Genomic DNA, 12,384 nt, shown 5'->3' on the forward strand with positions numbered 1-12,384 from the left:
ACCCCGTACACGAACTTATGACCTCCTGGGCCCGATTGTGCCATCCCAGCAAAGCGCATCTTGCCCTGTGCTCGTCGCGCGCATTAAACTTCTTCCGTTAAAGTCTTCTCATCGACCGTTTCGACAAAGGTGGACGAGCAAGCGGTGGAGTGCTGTGGAGGAATCGGGTACGAGCATGCAGAGAGTTACGACACAACAATGTATGTATGCGGAAGTTTATCACCCCTTTTTTGTGCTCGGCGGCCGTCTGCCTTTTGCGACCCCGAGATCCGTTATCCGTTTCGTCTGGGATGAAGGGTCACAGGACAGCTCTCGGCAGCATATACAGTTGCCATTTTTCGAGAAGTTTGGTTACCAGTTTATCTGCCTCCTTTTCTTCCAGCCCCCACTTCCCCCTTTCGCCCTGACATTGACCCGCCCCCGTCGCCACACACATCCCATGCCGGTGCCGGTTCAGCCAAAGTCATGCAGAAATTCAATAAAAGTGAAAACTTTTATGAAATGTGCTCGTAAGTAGAACCGTATATAGAATATTAAGGACCCATAATCTTATTTATCTTCATCAATGTGTGCCGGATGAATAACTTAAACAGTCGGCCCAAACACGCTACGCTTTCGGAGGGGAAGCGTGTGAGAAAGGTGGGTTTGAAGTGGCCTACTTACAGTCGCATACAAGCGCACACCCATAGAAAAGGGATACGCGTCCTTGGGCAGAAATGGCCGTTTCCATATAAAATATGATAAACTCTGGACATGGGAAACAATGCCGGACCTGTACAATATCCTCGCTCACAAACTCAAACACACACACACACACACACACACACACACACACAGGCACACACCAAGGTCGGAAGGAGTTAAGTTGATAAAGTGTCTGTTTCTTGTGTTTGCCGTAGGATTTATGTTTAGCTTTGTATGTCGCACACACTGGACACAAACAGAAACTACACACATGAGCTTTTAAACAGCAAAAAAAAAAAAAAAGGACATCATACAAAGGAAACGAGCAGCACCAAACGTGACCCTCTGCTGGCAACAATTGAGCAACAAAAGCAAGCCAACGGAGAAAAACCAACGGACCACTTGGACACTTGGTTCCAGCAGTTTCTGCACTCAAGCTCAGGGGTGAGTGTGAGATGGGTTTTGTGCTGGCCGAGTTTTTGCCCGTGTCCCGCCTGTTCTGTGTGCAGTCGCCTGACAGACGGGGCAGGTCGGTTCGGTTAAAGGGGTTTAAGAATAAAAATGACAACTGTTAAATAATTTCCTTTTCAAGTTTCACTTCCGGTTTTCGGAGCAGTGGCGTGGTAACGTGTTTCGGAGATCGTCGTTTTTCGGTTTCGCTGTGCCTCGGCCTGCCGCATGCCTGTCAGCATGCCTTCTCAGTCTTCAAACCCAGCCTTCCTTTCGTATTACCGTGTGTTGAGTAGAATGTTTAATTGTCCGGTAAGGAAAAGTTTAGATGAATTTTCGTCTACCATGCTGGTCTGCTTGTCGGCACTCACACGGCACAAGCTCTAGCCAGGAAGAACCTTTATCCGGTTGTTCTGTTTTCTGCTTCGCTCACTGCTTTTGCCACCCCACTTAAAGAACTTTATTTAGACAGCTTTCGTCTAATCGCATTCTGTTTGAGCGATTTATTACGGTCGGGTGTGTCGGGGCTGATTTGAGAACAATAGTTATTTGCTCTCGGTCTTATGTACCGCCGAGCCGCGCCGTCCGAGCGCATTGTTTTGCGCCGCGTGGCGTATATCTGCAAATCCTGCACACATCCTGCTCCTGTTCCGTAGAGGTATAGGGCTTAGAATGTAAGGGCATCTCTTGTTGTAGCTGTAGCTAATGCTGCTGCTGCTGCTGCTGCTACCGGTGCAGTAATCGTACATGCTTTGATAATTTATGAACGAAGCGTTTGTTCTAAAGCGATCACGATAGCAGGATTAAATTTGATGCAAACTTTTTGCGTTAAATTGCTCGCTTTTGTATTGTCGCTGACCATGAGGCAAATGCAGAGAGTGGACATGAAGGAATACTTTTTTTAATTAAGGAAGCTGAAAGAAGCTTATGAATTAAAGTGATCACAAATGCCTTCATAAAATTAATGTTTAAAAAAGAAGGTTTCGGACGTACACGATCGATCTTCTATATGAATTCAATAAACTGGCCCTTCGTCTTTAAACAATAAAACTTTGACCTTGTCCTGGTCACATAGCTCTATGCCCTTATCGACCACTTTGCCTTCCCGAGGTAGCTCTTTGCACTCTTCTGGACTCTTCACCCTCACGAGATAGCTCTTCGCTCCCTCATTGACCGCGGAGCTTTCGTGAGGCTTTACCTTTCACATGTTGATGAGCAGTTGCCCTGTCGTCTTTAAAAAGAGCTGCTTTACACAACTCTACCGATCCAACTAAGGGTGCAACCAAGTTATTAAAGTGAAGAATATTTATTTAAATATTCTTATTTTCTTCACAATACATCGCCAACGAGCTCTGTCCTATAAAGCTCATTTATTTGTCTAATTTTAGCCTAAAAAATGTACGATCTTTTAAATAATTTTCACAAATTTGATTAACTTATGGTGCGTGACATGTAAATCCATCCTTCCGAAAAATGCTATTCCATGCGATATTGTCATTACATCCCCATAATCACACATAAATGAATGCAAAATCACGTGATTAACAGCTTCACCATTCCCACCACAAGCTTTCCACGACAGCAACAAACAAAACAAAAGGGCAACTTCCACAATAATGGCGCTTAAAACTCATTCGCTTGACGCTACTACACCGTATTCGGACCTCGGTGTGTTATTGAGCTCATTACAATCAATTTTCGTCAAAAGCCTCGCCCCGCGATTCTTGGGAGGGAGAGGGGAGAGGGGAGAGAAACAAAAAATTCATTTCATCGCCTCCCAAAACCCATAATGACCTCACCGAAAACGCTCAAACGGAAGGGAAAAAAAGCCCATTTCCATTTACCAAAGCGAGAACCACTTATTGCCATACTGAGATACGACGGGCACGATTAAACTCATCTCGTCTGATGATTTGATCCGCTGCCGGTACACTCGTCACGCACCAGCAGGCAACACGGCAAGGTCATGCCACTCCAACTCCTGCCGGAGCACGTGTGCACGGTGCACAGCAACAAAATCCCCTACCCGAATCCTCGAAACAATATGGAGTGCCAAACGGCAAACAATAAATAAAACCCCGGGACCAGAAGAGCGCGTAATTAATTCTCTGTTTTCCGCGCCCTTTTCACTCGCGGCTAGTGGAAATCTCGACACGATTTCTTTGCCTCGAAGCGTTGTGGCGTTTTGTGGGGAAGGGGAGGGCAGAAAGGGGTGGATTTTGGTGAGCCAAACCGTTTTGCCCGCGTGACCGAGGAAGGATCTCAATTCTGCAAAAATCGCGAAACCAATTTTGAAACCATTTTCCGGTTATGGATGTGTATTTTGGTATTTTGTAGACTTTTTTTTTTCTTGGGGTCTCCAGGAAGTGTTTTGTTTTGCATTTTATTCGCTGGACGTGTTGGTGTGTGGAGTGTTGAGAACGTTTCACCGTCTGCAGATTAATACGCGACCGGATGGTGGGTTCGTTGGTTGGTCATATTTATTTGTTTCTCTCCCGTTTTTTTTTTTCGCCCGACCGTCTAGATGGAAGATGGTTCCTTCGCAACCGCGATCATGATGATCTCCAGCACTAGCAACATATGCACGAGAGCGAGGCCTTTAAGAACTGACAGTATGATTGCCGCTATAAATCATCCGCACGAACATTGGCTAACACGAGTGTATCGAGCTGATACAGAATGGTGATGAAACCGGGCACGGCGGTAGGATTGCAGTATCGCTTTCCTTCGTTCGCCTTTCACTTCGAAAGCCAATCTTATCCCGGGGCTATAGTTTACTGTTTACCATATCTAAGCCGCGTACAGCCACATTTTCCATCGCCCTCTAACGGCTGCTACTGTCGTCACGGCAAACCGTACGCACATCTAGCCAATGAATAAATATTTGGCACAATTTTCCACGCCCTGCCAGAAAACGTTTGGAATGAGCATGCAGGAAGGAAAAATTTAATATTAAAAAGCATTACAATCCATCAATCATGTGCGCAACATGAGCGGCACCAGAAGCCCGCGCGACCGACCGCACGACCAAGATCCAACTACAATGAAGCAGAACAAACCGGGCTTGAGGTCGAAGGCAACGGCCAACATGACGTGCGGGTGACCGATGGAGCGGATTTTCATTTTATGATGCCTGTAGTATTACAAAAATTACAACCAGATGTCAAACCGCGATGGAACGGATTTCACCTTTCGAGTAGTCTTGGGGCGCACGCGACATAATGCCCGCCGTTTGCCATGGCGAGTACTGTTTACCGAGGTGTGAAGCATGGTGCTCCCTCGAAGAATCCATCCTTTTTTCCCATCCCCAAAAAATGGTACACATACGCTCGTAGTATCCGCTTAACCGGAACTGTGAGACGCTTTTCGAACGACACCGGAACTCACCAGAAAACCCGTAACGTCGGTGGCGCACGGGAAGGCACATCCTGGAAACATAAATCATTTCCTTTCGCCTTCGTAAGGAAGCGGCGGAAATGTAACCTTCTCACTAGATAGCGGGAAGATACTTTCCTCAACCAAGGGAGGGAAAGAAGAAAGAACAAAAATAAATTCACATCTCTGCCATTTTTCGTTACGAACGTGGGAGGGAACAAAATTGCGGCCCAAAATCTGAGAAATTGCGAGCTGTAAGGATTGGACTTTTGCGCCAAAAACCCTCTGTCGCCCAACCACAAATCGGAAAACGGGGGCCGGAATTGGTGCGCGTAACACACACACCGAGCCACAATTAAACGCCACGCTCGCCACTGGGTGCTTGGGTGGAAATTAAGTAATTTTGCACACTTAAGCACACGCAAAAACAATGAAACAAAAATGTGTTCGCCGCGGTCAGTTTAATGTATCCATTGCATGCGATGCACTTTTCTCCATGAATGGTTTTTGTTCCTTTGTATGAGTTTTTGGTGAGTGGAACTGAGTTTGTGTGTGTGTGTCTGTGCGGCATCAGTACGGGGTATTCCACGCAACGTACGCCCACATTGGTAATTGAAAATTTCCAATTATTTTCATTTCACGTTAAGGTAGGAAATATGCAAAGCCGATACGATTCGGAACGGGGCGGATTAAACGGAAGAAATGGTAGGCGGATTAAACGGAATAGGCATAGTAATTGAGCCAATTACGTATTACCTCCTGAGAAATATGGTCGCTTGTTTTAAATGAGCTAAGGATGTGTTGGGGAGCACAGTTCCGGGTAACACAAAGTCAAGGAAAGCCAGCAATGGAAGGCCCAGACCTATCGTGGCTCTAGAGCTAATTGTAGAAATAATATTCTTCATAAGTTTTTGTTCATGGAAATATGTTTTTAATGCTTTCAACGTTTCATGTCTAACATTAGCTTTTTAACGTTTCCGGTTTCAAGTAAATTTTAGAAGAAGAAAAATACGGTGTTCTTCCTTTTTATTAAAAATCCATTAAGCCACACCGGATTGAAAGCCGATATATTTCAATTAGTTATTCTAACCTCTTATGTTCTATCTCCGGTCCTCAAGACGGTTTTAGACAGCCATTTCTAATTGTCTTGACCCTTGCAATTATGTGTATTTTATGATGATCAAAAGACGATCAAAACATTTAGGACAATCAAATAAAAATTGTCTAATTCATCTTCTTCTTGGCTAAACGACCTGCTGTAGGTAACGCAGGCCATCAAATGGCGTAGCTAGAAAGTAAGTCTTCACTACGGGCATACGGTCCTCCGAATGGGACTTGCATTCTGGTCCTGCTTTAAACTGGCGGCTACGACCGGGTTGCCTCTTCACCGGACCGCTTCATCAGAATCTTCTTCTTCTTCGCCTGCTCAGGATTGAGCACGTCGTGTCCACATGGCCAGCTCTCCAATCAGTTTCCAGGAAACTAGGTCTAGGGCTGCAGTCCTCCATCCACGGCTGCATCCGATCACTTCTTGGTGGGACATGAGTCCGGCATCCTCATCACGTGCCCCAGCCAACTTTTCCTTCCGGCTTTGACTACCGGCAGGATATCTGCACCGCCAAGCAGCTCAGCTAGCTCGTGGTTCATTCTCCTTTGCTACACGCCCTGTTCGCACACACCGCCAAAGATAGTCCTTAGCACCCGCCGTTCGAAAATGGCGAGTGCATTGGCGTCCTCAAGATCATTCATCAGGATCATTCGGATTTTTTTTTTATAAAAATTTTTTTAATTAAAAACAACTTAAAAACTAGCTAACAAAAGAATAGTGGGGTACATGAAGGGACGACGTACAGGTTGTACAAAGAACACTTAAGGATATTTTCATCAATCACAGCATTGTTGTTTGCAACAATGTGGATGATGTAGTTTGCAAACAAACGTAAGATAGGAATCCTCTTACTTATGCTAATGTGACTTAAAATAGGTAAGAGGAGGGAAGGGAAGTTGAGGTTGTTATTTGGAACAATGGCTTCCACAGCCTGCATCAGTATGCTCCAAGCACTAGACACCCTGGAGCACAGGGCAAACTTGTGCTCCAGAGTCTATGACCGGGAGCAGAGTGAACAGGCTGAAGGAGCCCGATTCATCCTGTCGAGCAGCATTCCGTGTGGCACCTTGTTGTGCACCAGCAAGTACAGCGTCGAGCGTTGGTCGGATGAAAGTTTGTAGCTGGTGACGTTTTTCCAAATCCATCGCCAATCCGTGGAAGGTGACTTAGCCACTTTGGAGTCTGGAAGTCTGTCGACCATCATTTGCCGCAAACTTTTGGTTGAGACTGTAGGTACCGGATGGTATGCGAGCTGCTGGATTACCATCCGAAGGCACGGATAAGTTGTGGCAATGGAGCCTATATTCGGGGGATTCCCAGCACAATCTATGTGCTGAGCCCCGATTTTCAGGCAACCCTGCTCTGCAACGTACCTATTCACCAGCAACGCTGTTGTGGTAATGGCGGGAATGTGAAGATTGAGTTCACCTCGGTTGCGTGGAAGGGCCAAATGGGTTAATGGGATTCGAAAACCCCCAGATCCGTCCCACAGGTAAGACCAGGATCAGCATCAGGATCAGGATCATTACGCCTTACTTAAACTGTCGGTAATACATAAGATTTACCGTTGAGGCTCATTATATACTGCTTCTTCTTGGGCTCTACGACAGTTCTGCGTGCGCAGAGACGAAAAGAGACAAGCAGGACACGATATCCGCACCCAGTCCATGCTCTAGAATTGGACTGTAAATATTCTTTATGCACCAGCACCAGTTAAGTGTCAGGATCAAGTCAGTTTAGATATTATCTAGCAGCATTGAGAAATAGTCATCAAGAATCAAGACTATTGATCTTGACTTAAACCTGATATCAGATTTATTGAAAGCTTTTAAGTTATTAAACCTCCTATAGAGGCAATTAAACCCGATTAGTGCACCACTATGCACCAGATCACACAAGACTGAATTATCAATCCAAGATATCGAACGAGAGATGGTTAATGAAATTATGGACTTGCTATTTGCTAAGCCTTTTCATGCTTGTAAATTTATTCGAGGCTCAAAAACTGCATATAGACGCGATTCATTGATCATCTCTATGATTTAGCTGGTTAAACGAGATTCTAAAGCTGTCACATACTGCTTAATCATATGTTCTGATGAACAGAAGTAACTTCTTTAACAAGAATTAACAGCAGGTGGAATTTGAGGAAAAACAAATTCCTGTATTCTGCGTTAGCAAGAAATCATAAATCATCAAAGTGTTCGTCCTGTTCAGTAAACAAAACTTTGAAAAAAAAAAACACACACAATTATAAATCGATTGCATTCTGTAGGTGCAAATTCTTAGAAACTAAGCCATTCGCCATCATTCCGTGAACGTATTATGCATACGTTCGTTTGCACATTACACCCACGGAATGTTTCGGTAAAAGGTCATGTGTGTTTGTGTGCACGTTTGCGTTGATTGGAGAATTTTAATTGATAGTCGCCGGTTAATTGATTGACCACGTGAGAACCAGTCATGCGTAGGTATTTGCATCAAACGCATGCATTACACTAATGAATTCCGGTCCCGTGGATTGGGATTAATACGTTTGCTGCTGAGAGCATTTTGAGGGTCCCAGCCAGCGGTGCAGGGATAAAGCGACGCGTATCCCAAAACAGGATCAGGAACAGGAACAGGAACAAAAAAATTGCACAGGCAGCGCTTGTTACACTTATTACTGGGCTTTTGTTTTTCCTTTTGGCGTAATGCATTAAAGTTAATTAATCGAGCAGCAATCGCGAACGTTTGGTTTTCGGTCAGAAGCAAGTAAATAGTTTTTTTGTTTTGCATAACCCTGAATTAACATTTATTTACCCGAAAAGCCTGAAACGTGTAAGTTTTTAATTGAGATTGACATTCGGTTATCTTTAAAAATTTGTCAAAATAGGATCGATAATGAGTGTTCCCAGTAAACCGGCGTTCGGGTATGGACGAACCGATAAGGCACATGGTTGTATTTTAACCTATAATTAAAATATCACATTGCATTGCATCAACATTGCATGATCGTAAGCATGAGTGAGCAATGATGCTATCGAAACAACTTCCCGAGTTTTCAAACAGTACGGAAGGGCAGTGTTCAGTTCCGTAGAAAACAAGCTTCTAATTGTATGTTATCATATTTATGAAAAAAAGCGTTTTTTTAGCGATTCCATTTTGCAAACTCCACCCTCTCTGCATGGGTTCAGGACTTTCATGAACGGTTTCGACCATTTGTAATATACTAAGAACAGTTCTTTCGCGTTACTAAAATGGCGTCCACACAGCCAATAGTAAAGGACCACTCTTGTTTCCCATGAACAGCAACAACAAAAAATCCCGACACACCCAACCGGAGACGTTGCCAATTTATACCACCATTGTGTTCTTGCAAATTTACAGTTCATCCAAAGAACAACGAAAGCTCGAGGCTACCGTACCCATACAAGCACTTTATCAAGTATATCGCAAAACAGTTAACACACAGGGCAGGAAACTTACCTTCGCATCAAGCGCTTGCACGAGCATCCATCATTTCAACACCTCCAACGCTGCCGCCCCCATTCCTGGAACTTTGTCTTTTTGTGCTGCTAGTGCCACTGCTGACTGCTGATGAATGAATATCTGGATGGCCTGCGGTTTTGTGTAGAGAGTCTGCTACCGGAAATTGGTTCCTATCAAAACACTGCCACCGGCACCGATCTCGTGCTTTGGCCGTTGATTGATCCTAACGAGCATTACGGTAGCATCCTGCCACACACGGTCCACGGCTTGCTTCTGCACCGCTCGCTAGCCTCAGGCAAACAGGAATCCTCTCCAAATGCATCTCCACTTTTCTGTACTATGTTCTGTGAAGCATGGAGCATTTTTCGACAATCAAATCCCACAGTTCATGGCGAGTCTTCTCCACAACCAGAAGCATAAGAAACATGTGCCAGCAAAACATCGTCAAGCTCGATAAAGCAGAGCAAAAAAAAAAATCTCTGTAACTAGTGTCACTGACAACATTGGCCACAAGAGTGTGTGCGTTTGCCTGTGTGGTAGTTAACATAAGGGTGTGTCTTTATCGTACTGCATGAAGAGAGTCTCTTTTTTTTCGCTGCTGCTGTTGTTCTTCCCTCGACTGTTCCTAAATTGGGCGCTTGGTAGCGTTTCCGAACGAACGGTTTTTGGAAGAAGAAGTTCTTCCCACGTCTGGATCTTTCCCAGCAATCAACGAACGATATGAATCACAAGACTTTATCTTCGGCCATCTGTCCCTCCGAAGCGGGCGAGCGCACGAAAGGAAACACAGGTAATCCGAAAGGACGAGAAAATATGACTATTAAGTATAAGTATTTATGAGTGGTATTAGTTGATGTATAGAAGCGAGATCCGTATGCCGGGTAGATAAGCGGGACGGCCAGCGGGTGAAAGTTTTCGTCGTACGCCCTATCCAATGGACAGGTAGAACGCTGCCCTAAACCTCCTACCAAACCCCGTACATGATAGCATCTGGTAATCGTTTTCTTACACCTGCCGCGGCTATAAAACCTTGTAGTCCTCGCGCTCGCTGTGCTCTCTCCGGTTCCAATTATCGTCCATATCGGTGGCTCAATTCCGTGCTAAGAGTGGCATCGGGCAGATGATGTACACACCATCCGGATCGTAGGAGCAGGATAGGTTGAATGACACACATTTGGACATAGATACCAAAGTTGTTTCCTTTGTGTGTGGGGCGTGTAGCATGCGCTTTGGCTATCGAGTCGTAGGTCGGGGTAGCTAGTCGAGCTCATCACACCACACCAGACGGTTCTAATGTGTAGCAATCGAGCTACCTCGAGGACCAAGAACGACAAGAACTGCTAGAGCATTGTGTGGCATGTTTTTTTGCTGTTGTTGTGCGGCACATGCAACAAACTCATGGACGCAGTTAATAAAACTATCGACACAAACGATGTTCTGCTAGTGTAAGTGGCTTAATTTGGGCAGGTCAACATTTTTTTGTGAGGACTAATGGAGAAACGATGGATTGGACGAATCGTGCTTTTGTATTGGACATAAAACTACAATTTTACTGTCAATTTATTGTATTTATGCAATAGTTTAAATGCTGAATAGCTATTCCTGGACAACTAATACCTTTTGTTTGAGTTTTTTTCTTTATAAATAATCATCTGTTAGCATATTAATACAATAATTATTAGAGAATATACAAAGGTAATATTTTTCGTAATTGTTCGTAATGAAAAATTTAGAAAACCGTCTTTTCATTTCAGTCCAACATCAATAGGTTTGCAACGTCCATTTTGAATTGAACGGCCATCATTCTCAGAACGACTAAACTCAATCCCAGTCTGAAATGCATTTCAAAATGACTTTTACTTTCGTTCCTGCAACTAACTATATTAGAATATGCAAGAAAAGATTTAAAAAAATCCTAAAACCCCAGCCATGAATGTACGCGACAAATGCCTAAGCAATTCCGTATCTCATATCTGGCCCTTTAAAAAGCTCACTGCTACCCTGCGTTCGTAAGCTTCCTGCAGGTTCCGCCACACAAAGGGGAACGCACTTCACAACACATTACACATCCAGATACGTCCTGATGGAAAATGGCGAGTGCACTTTCCATTAGAGAGATGTACCCGGTCCCGACGCAACAGTGCCCTGAGAAAAAAAACAACCTACCGATGAAAGAAACCATAAAAAAGGGACCGATTCCACACCCACAAAAGCTCATCGGGAAGAAGAACACACCCACACACTCACACATACACAAACAAATACAAACACCCATATCTAAACTGGAAGTTGGTAGGACGGGAGAATCTCAGTCCCCCCCCCCACCTCTTTTTTCTCCCGCGTTACAAGCGCTTTTATTCGTTTCGGTATCGGTTTGTTCGTTTGCCAGCTCGCTTCTCGGATTGTTGCAAAATCACTTTGCCTTCTTGTGCCGGCGGTAGCTGGTTTTTCCTGGGAAAAACTTTTGTTGGGGACCCTTTCGTTGGCTTTTTCCATTTTTTTTTACTTTATTTTAACTACCCAACCACCTAACTCTCTGCACAGCAAAAGGAGATCATTTTTCATTCGAATTGAAAGACGAGCTTTCAACGTTATTTCCCCGACACTGATGGAGGCGCCTGGTGGTGGTGGTGTATGGTGCCGAGCTGGTTGTACACTTCGATTGACATTGTTGCAAAAATTGACCCAACCGGTGCCGGCAAATCGAGCTGTGTGTTGAAAGGGTTGCAAACTTCAGGCGTGTTTCTGTGTGTGTGAGAATATTTTTTCTATTTTGTTGTTTCTCGCCCAAAACCCGTTGGATAATGCAAACAAGTACGCAAGTAAGCTTATACACACGATCACGCTTGAGCATGACAATTTGGATGGAAAATATTTCGTTTCATGATGATATTCTTTATTGTTACATGTCGAATTAATTCAATGAAAGATGTTACTGATTAGGTTTACGTTTGCCAAAGAATTAATTGGGGAAGTACCAAGAAAAACAAACGAAACACATTGAAACCATTAAAACAAACTTGAATCCAGCCACATCCAACGAGTCCTTTCCCGCCTTCGTATAGGTCATACCTGCCTTAAGCACTCCTACCTCCTAGAAAAATCCAGTCCTCCACTCTGCAGTTTCTGTGGTGTTGACATCACCGTCCGCCACATCCTCACCGATTGCCATGGATACACGACACACCGAGCCACCTGTCAACTAGAAACTGATTTAACGACAATCCTATCACCCGACAAACTCCAGCAGAACCGCCTCATTAGATTTTTACGCATCAGTCATTTATACAAAGAAA

This window comes from Anopheles maculipalpis, chromosome 2RL (genome assembly GCF_943734695.1).
Source record: "Anopheles maculipalpis chromosome 2RL, idAnoMacuDA_375_x, whole genome shotgun sequence".
NCBI classification, from domain to species: Eukaryota; Metazoa; Arthropoda; class Insecta; order Diptera; family Culicidae; genus Anopheles; species Anopheles maculipalpis.